Here is a 6,875-nt window from a genome sequence, read left to right on the forward strand (position 1 = left end):
AAGAGTCCGTTTTACCCACTGCAATAAACCCTGTTAGGGCAGAGACTGGGTCTAATGAGTCTTCTTGCTGCCCTGTACATCTCCCACAGTGCTGTGTATACAGTACTTGTACTCAGTAAACACCCACACGCACTGTGTCCATTATTTTCCTATCTTGAAGGTCCTGCCTCTGTTCTACTGGGAACTCTGTGATTCCCATTGCTGTGCAGCAGAGTTTGCTACTGAGTTCATTTTGTGAAGTGCAGTTTAGCATAAAACATCCCACACCTGATATTCATAACCTCAGGACTTGGAGAAATCTTTGAGCATCCTAATGTACAACACACTGCACAAATCCGACTGTAACCATTCAAGAAGTCATGTGATTTCTTGACAGCCAGGCTGTTTCTGAGGAGCTGAGCTTGTCTGCTTTCACTTTCAGTCTTGTGCCCATAATGACACCAACAAATATTCAGAAGGAAATTTTTTTTCAGGGATATCACATCCTTCTAAAAATCAATATAAGTGGCTTCCCCAGTAGGGGCCATGACCCAGCTCCCTTTAGTCATGGGCTTTGCCTTGGCTTTCAGTATCAGATTTGCATTCCGGTGGAGTTGGCCTTAGATCTGGTCAGAAGGCACTCACAGTCAGTGAGCTACCATTGCATCAGTGATCACATCTTGTCTCACATATTGGTAGCTGGAGGAGGGAAGTCTCATAGCCCAGCAGGGATGTTGGTGACCGCTCTCCTCAGCAACCTACATGCTTCTTTTTGCTTCCATGAGAAAGAACCATTCAGCAAAAGAGAGTCCAGTTTCATTCCAGCTTGATTTCTTATGGTCCTGCAGGCAAAGTGTGCTGACCCTGTTCTCAGTTGTTCTCCATATTATTTTTGAAATGGGGTCTCTCAGTAAACCCAGAGCCCATTTGTTGACTAGGCTGGCTAACTAGTAGATCCCAAGGATCCTTCTGTCCACCTTTCCCCAACTTCAGTGCTCAACTTCCAGATGTGTGCCACCATGTCTGGTTTGTTACGTGGGAGAAAAGATCTGAATTTTTGTGCTCATGTTTACACAGCAAGCATTTTACCCACTGAGCCACAGCCCCCAACAGTTCTTGATCCCTTTAAAAACTGCTAACCACTTTGCACTTCTGGTAGTTGGAGTATTATATGTGTGTGTGTGTGTGTGTGTGTGTGTGTGTGTGTGTGTGTGTGTGCCTTAATAGTAAGAGTTGGTTGAAAATATGGGAAAACAATCTTTATTCTGCTTATGGAAAAATCAAAAGGATTTCAGGTATAACTGTTAATAAATGGAAAAGAGTAGAGTAAGTTTATGGTTACAGATAAACCATTAAAATACCTTTCATACTGTAGATTACCCATCATCATTTAAATTCATCCTTAAGGTCTACATTATGCTTTGTTGACATCATGCTAGCATGCAATCAGTGTTAAATATTAAAGTTTAGAAAACTAATGTAACAGTTTCAATCTCCATGGACTGAAACATTCCCTTCTTTGGCCCATGGACCTGTAAAACAGCTTCTGGTCATGGTAATGGATTCTTCCATCTTCCTTTGGATATCTCATCTCCAGGCAGGTGTCTTGATTTATAATGGAGTGTGTTCATAGGCTTATCTATCATCAGTGTCCACAAATAATTCCACTGTTGAAAGGTTGAGTGTTTTGATATTTGATACAATGGATAACTTTACATTGTGGGAAATAAGGTTAGTTATCCCTGTCCTTTAGACCTATCACATCCTTGGACAACTGGATTCCTAATTATGAACCAATACTTAATAATACAGTAAGTGTTCTTGAGATCATCTGGAAAGGGGCCTCTCTTCTAAGTGGTGCTGTTGGTACCACTTTCGTGAGAAAGACATCAATGGCATCTTTGGTACCCAATCCTATATGAAGATGAACATGATTTCAATGATTGCACTGAACATCTTTGCATATTTTTTATTTGTGTTCCACGTAAGAGTCACTCTTGTTCCAAATTCTACACCTTTTTCAGTTCTGCTTGAATGGCAGGATAGCACTACTCTTCAGGCCTTTAGCATACCAAACATCCCAAAAAGTTTCTCCTTTCATTCTCGTCCCGTAGTTCTGCACATTCCTAAAAAGTGACAGAGACAATAAATATCGTACTGGGTTGATCCTTATGTTCTATGCAGTTTTCATCATAATTTTTATTATTAATTTCTTAATTTTTTCTCAAACTTATTTTTCTTGAATTATAATCTTTTATTATTCATGAGTAAATACTAATGTTCAGAGGTTTGCTTTTGCTTTTCCTTTTTGAAATTTTTTAGCCTCCTACTCAAATTATACTTTTTCTTGGGTAGCTGTAGTCACTTTTCTTAGGACTCCTATCACTAAGAAATAGTTCCATTGATGAACCTAAGCTACCAGCATTGATTTTTTTCCCTCATCAGTTGTTTATAACCTCTGTAGGTAATCTTAATCTTGAATTTGTCTTCAGATCATTATAGACTTTAATGCATACCCCTACTCACCCCTTATGTAAACATGAAGCACAGAAATGAATTCTGAATATCTAACTAAGGCTTTGAATCTTAGTCTAAGAAATTTAACCAGGAGTAGGGGGTAAGGACATAGCTGAATCAGAAACATGCCTGCTAGAATCCAAGGTAAGAACTAGATACAGCACTGTTCTGCAATACCAGACTTGTAAGGCAGATATTGGCAGATCCTTAAAACTTAGCAGCCAGTAGCTAATGAAGCTAGCTTCATCAGTAATCTTGAGGTTCAGTAAGAGACCCTGTCTAAAATACTGTGGAGGGTGATGGGGGAAATTGAAAGTAAATCTCTGGCCTTCACATCCATGTGCATAGATGAACAAACACTATCATATACACACAGGTGTATATACACACACACACACAGAGAGAGAGAGAGAGAGAGAGAGAGAGAGAGAGAGAGAGAGAGAGAGAGAGAGAGAGAGAGAGAGAGAGAGAGAAGAGAAAGGGTGGGAAGGAGAAATTTAGTGTAAGCAATTTAGTGTAAGCTTCCAAAACTTGGTAGCAGGGTGACAGATGACAGGTAAGAAAATCAGAGTCCCAGAATGAAGATAATGAATTTTCTCATCTAACTCCAAACTGAACACAAATTGAAAGCAGAGTATAGGAAAACAGAGTGACAGATAGACTGTTACATAGTTGGAGAGTTAAATAGTTCCTCTCCTCATAAGCACTCTCTTAAGAACAAACTCATACTAGGTGAGACAGAAAACTACCATTGTGGATACCACTATGGGAAAAACAGCTTAATCTATTGTATGTATTCATTAATAGTGACTCTTTTGTGACAGGAGCTATTGTCCTAGTGGATTTTGAATCCCTATAAAGCTGAGAATGATTTTGACCTTTTGATCCTCCTGTCTCTACTTCCCAAAGTACTAAGATAGTATATTTAATCTTAAGTGAACCTGTGTTTCTTTCTTCTATGTAATAGGAATATAGTTCTTGGTTCATTGAGTCTTAAGAAATAAATAAAAATATAAAACAAAGAATATAGCTGCAAAGTATAGCATATATATTACTAAATGATTTAGTGTGATGTCATTAGTCATCGATCACTTAATCACCAGATATGGGCTACAGACCATCAAGCAGATATTTAGGAATTAACAGCAGATGGGATCAGGCTTGGTCAGCCTTTAGGTTTCATTAAATTTCTTGATGAACAGAAATGGAGAGAACAGGAAACTGGATAGATGGCTCAGTGGCAGAGTGTGGTACAGACTGGAAATCAGTTCCAAACATTCAAGTTAGGTGGCTCATAAGCACATATAGCTCCAGGGAATCTGACTCTCCATTTGGGACTTTACAGATACTAACTACATGCACATGTGCAAATTTATACATACATACATACACACACACACACACAAACACACACACACACACACACACACACACACACACACACACACATTTTAAAATATTTTATAAATGAAGAGAACATTGAAGTTGGTGCAATTTAAATACCCAAGATAGCTTCAAATATGCTCTCTGTTTCTCCCTCAACTGGGTCTGGGCCTCCTCCATCTTCTCAGTCAACTCTTTTATATGTTTCTTGTGACTCTTTTTCTGTTGCAGCAACTGCTCATTCTTCTGTTGCATTTCTTCCTGCATTTTTGCTGCAGCCCAGGTGGCTTCAGCTCTCACACGCTCCACTGGGAAGGCAATCAAGAAGGAAGATGTAAATGCAGCATGTGATGCTCTCTTCCTTACCTACTCCATTGTTACTGCCGAGGCCATAGTACTACCATGTCTGGTACTAGCCATCGAGACACAGCTTTGTCCTTTAAGTTCGCTTGAAGGTCCCGATTTTAAAAATAATCTAACCATTCCACAGCTTTTGAGGGCATGAAGTCCCTTAAGTTGTGCCTCACCTTCAATCTCCTTTTCCTTTTCTGTCAGAGTCTTGTCTGTCTGTAGAATTGCATCAGTCACATCTTCCTTTGATTGCAAAAATTTCTGCAGAACTTCTTCACCCTTCAAGTTCAGAAAACATGAAGTTAACAGCAGGAATGACTGAAAGCTTTTGTCCTTATCTTCCTATCCCCATTTACTATGGTGATGACTCTTGATACTAAGATTCCCCAGACAGAGAAATAAGCAGATAGCTCAGGTTCAATGCCACTAAGGAATTCTTTTATTAGAGGACTGTGTTGGACAAAAAGATAGTCCTTCTGGACCGTGGGCTCTAACTTTGAAGTTAATGGTGCTGTAGAGATAAATGGGGTGAGTTTGCTGGAGCTTTCATGTAGAACAAAAAGATCTATGGGAATGATTAAAAGAGAGTAGTTGCTAGAGCTTTGTTAGCAGTAGGAACTTGATTTTGTCCCAGGCCATTCAGCTATAAGCTGTTTCCCACAATTTCCGGAGGTTGAGCTGCAATCCCAAATCCCCTTGCACAGGTATCTAGGATAATGCTATACCACAAGTGTTCCACTCCTTCTGACTGGTTGGCTCCAGCATTGGCCACAACCACACACCACAGGACTCCCTGATAGGCTAAAAGCATGCCACCATGGAAAGTCCTCAACTGTTTCTTCCCATATCACATTATGATTGGATGGAACTCGGGAGCTGTCTCTTTCTGGTTTTCCCCTTTAAAACTGGCTGTTGCTGCCTTTGTTAGCTAGCTGCTTGGCCTGCAAGGAGACCTGACAGTCTGCCAGAGGATCCATCATTCATTGGGGTGAGTGAGGAGTGAGTGCCTGAACCGGGCAGCTGCCTGGAGAGGGACCACCGACATTCCCCAACTTTCACCCCACCCGCACACTTCCTGCTCTTCCTGCAGGGGTTATTCTCCCCGGATACTGCCTCTCTCTACCTGTCCCTTCCCAGCTTGCACCCAGAACCCCCTACCCCGCCTCATCCTCCCGTCTTTGGGGCCACAAAATCCCACAGCTCAGCCTGTTTGGGCTCCGGGGTCCTGAAATTGAGTGCACCCAGGCCGGTGGGAGGTCCCCTCCTTCATTAGCCTGCCTCCAGCAAGGCAGGCCCTTTGTTAGCTAGCTGCTTGGCCTGCAAGGAGACCTGACAGTCTGCCAGAGGATCCATCATTCATTGGGGTGAGTGAATTGAATTCATTGGGGGGAATTGAACTTCTAAAAGAAGACCCAAAGGGGATTATTCAGAGGAAGAAATGGGCAGGCGCCAATGCAAGAATTCCTCCAACAATTTGAAAAACAACATGAAAGCACCAGAACCCAATGAAGTTATAACAGGAGGACTTGAACACACTAATCAAGAAGATGTAGAAAAAATTGACTTTATGAAAGTAATAGAGTCCTTTAAACAGGAGGTGAAAAACTCCCTTAAGGAAATGGACGAGAAGAATAACAAAAAGTTTGAAGAGTTGAGTAAATCCGTAAATGATATCCTAGGAAACCATGAAAAAACAATCAAACAGATAATGGAAACAGTGCAAGACTTGAAAACTGAAATGGAGGCAAGGAAGAAAACACAACCCGAGGGCCAGCCGGATATGGAAAATCTATGTGAACGAACAGAGACTACAGAAACAAGCATAACCAACAGAATACAAGAGATAGAAGAAAGAATCTCAGATTCTGAAGATACCATAGAGAAAATAAACGCACTGATCAAAGAAAACAGCAAATCCAACAAATTCTCATCACAAAACATTCAGGAAATCTGGGACACAATAAAAAGACCAAACCTAAGGATAATAGGCATAGAAGAAGGAGAAGAATTACAGCTCAATGGCCCAGAAAATATATTTAATAAAATTATAGAAGAAAACTTCCCAAACCTAAAGAATGATATTTCTATTAAGGTTCAAGAAGCTTGCAGAACACCAAATAGACTGGATCAAAAAAAAACATCCCCCCGCCATATTATAATCAAAACACAAAACATACAGAATAAAGAAAGAATATTAAGAGCTGCAAAGGAAAAAAGTCAAGTAACATATAAAGGAAAACCTATCAGACTAACACCTGACTTCTCTATGGAAACCATGAAAGCCAGAAGGTCCTGGATAGATGTTTTGCAGAAACTAAGAGACCATGGATGCAAGCCCAGATTACTATACCCAGCCAAGCTTTCATTCACTATAAATGGAGAAAACAAAATATTCCAGGATAAAAACAAATTTAAACAATACATAGCCACAAATCCAGACTTACAGAAAGTAATAGAAGGAAATTCACAAACAAAGGAGTCCAGCATTGCCCAAAATAACTCAGACATATAGTGACCCTTCACCAGCACATCTCAAAGAAAGGAAACACACAATCTCTACAACCAAATAAAAAATGACAACCGGAGTTAACATCCACTGGTCATTAATATCACTTAATATCAATGGACTCAATTCACCTATAAAA

The sequence above is a fragment of the Arvicola amphibius genome, chromosome 14 (genome assembly GCF_903992535.2).
Source record: "Arvicola amphibius chromosome 14, mArvAmp1.2, whole genome shotgun sequence".
Taxonomy (NCBI): domain Eukaryota; kingdom Metazoa; phylum Chordata; class Mammalia; order Rodentia; family Cricetidae; genus Arvicola; species Arvicola amphibius.